General features: G+C 41.2%; 1 protein-coding gene across 1 annotated transcript in view; it reads left to right on the plus strand.

Moving 5' to 3' along the window:
* Positions 1-967: 967 nt before the first annotated feature.
* The window catches only part of LOC308091030 (threonine synthase-like 2), a 19,539-nt gene continuing 18,833 nt past the window's right edge, over positions 968-1,673 (plus strand). The window contains exon 1 of the mRNA XM_080436328.1: positions 968-1,071. The gene's annotated coding sequence lies outside the window, so the exon portion shown is untranslated. The remainder of the gene's footprint in view (positions 1,072-1,673) is intronic.

Here is a 1,673-nt window from a genome sequence, read left to right on the forward strand (position 1 = left end):
TCTGTCTGTTGACCTGTCTGTTGATCTGTCTGTTGATCTGTCTGTTGACCTGTCTGTCGATCTGTCTGTTGACCTGTCTGTTGATCTGTCTGTTGACCTGACTGTTGACCTGTCTGTTGACCTGTCTGTTGATCTGTCTGTTGACCTGTCTGTCGATCTGTCTGTCGATCTGTCTGTTGATCTGTCTGTTGACCTGACTGTTGACCTGTCTGTTGACCTGTCTGTTGATCTGTCTGTTGACCTGTCTGTCGATCTGTCTGTCGATCTGTCTGTTGATCTGTCTGTTGACCTGACTGTTGACCTGTCTGTTGACCTGTCTGTCGATCTGTCTGTCGACCTGTCTGTCGACCTGTCTGTTGATCTGTCTGTTGACCTGTCTGTTCACATGTCTGTTGACCTGTCTGTTGATCTGTCTGTTGATCTGTCTGTCTGACCTGTCTGTCTGATCTGTCTGTTGATCTGTCTGTTGACCTCTCTGTCTGACCTGTCTGTCTGATCTGTCTGTTGGCCGCATGTTTTTGTCTGATGAACTTTTGGCCCATCAACAGTGTGTAAACATTAATGTATGTTTTGTCACATAGAAAGTGTCTCAGGTCTGAGTTGTCTTTGCACCTGTTGACCTTAGATTTAACTAAGTTTTGAAGCCTTTTTATCAGCCTTTATTACAACCTTTTCGGCAACCTACGCTCCTCTAGAGTCTAGTTCAGCTGTATGGTCTCCTTCTCTTAGCCACAAACGGTTCACATCCTGTTCATCTTGTGCCTTGACAGCAAGGGGCCACCAACAGGTTTCCTGCTCTGATGCACTTACAGTTGGAGCAGTTAGTGAGAAGCAGCAAGTAGCGCAGGGCAGAGTTGAGTTATGAATAATACACGTTCAGGGGTGGAGTGGAGGTCCGCCCCTCAGAGTTTGTTTTTACAAACGAGCCTTGGAACGTGCATTGTAAATACATTATGCTTTATGGTCTGTGACTGTGACACACAGATACACGCGCAAAACCCCGGACATTTGAAGGAATTTATAAACCCCCCCCGGACAGGCGGACAGGCACCCAAAAGAGGACATGTCCAGGTAATAGGACTTATGGTCACCCTAAAATAAATTTATTTTCATGAATTTTCTTTTCTCAGTTTTAAGCATAGCGTTCGCATGGATCAGTTGTGATGTGACATTGTTATAGGAACGTTAAAATAATGGTTCGATTGCTTGGAAAATTCTGTACTTTTGAAAGACATTAGAATATATGTTGTTGTAATTAATTGACTAATTTAGGAGTTATACCGAAGCTCTAAATAATTCTGCTAAGCCGTTTGTAATGGAAGTTTGAAGACAGTAGAAGTGGCGATGTTTTTATGAATGTTAAAAATAATGTTGGCTTGTCTGAAAAAACATGTACTGTTGGTAAACATTTAGAATACATATTGTTGTAATTAAATGAGGAATTTACAAGTTAAATAGAAGCAGGGAAATATGTAAGAAAAGGAAGTTTGAAAGGGAAGTTTGGACGGTTTGAGACACAACACAGCCATGGGTTTGGGAACTTGAAAATAATATTTGACTGTGTTAAGAAATCCAGATACGGTTAAGAAAAATAGAACAAATGTTGCTAAAATTAAGTCAGTAATGTAGAAATTAGCTTGAAGTTTATACATAATGTTGCTTGCCGTTTGTAT

This window comes from Gymnoscopelus braueri (assembly GCF_963280865.1).
Source record: "Gymnoscopelus braueri genome assembly, chromosome: 8".
Classification (NCBI taxonomy): domain Eukaryota; kingdom Metazoa; phylum Chordata; class Actinopteri; order Myctophiformes; family Myctophidae; genus Gymnoscopelus; species Gymnoscopelus braueri.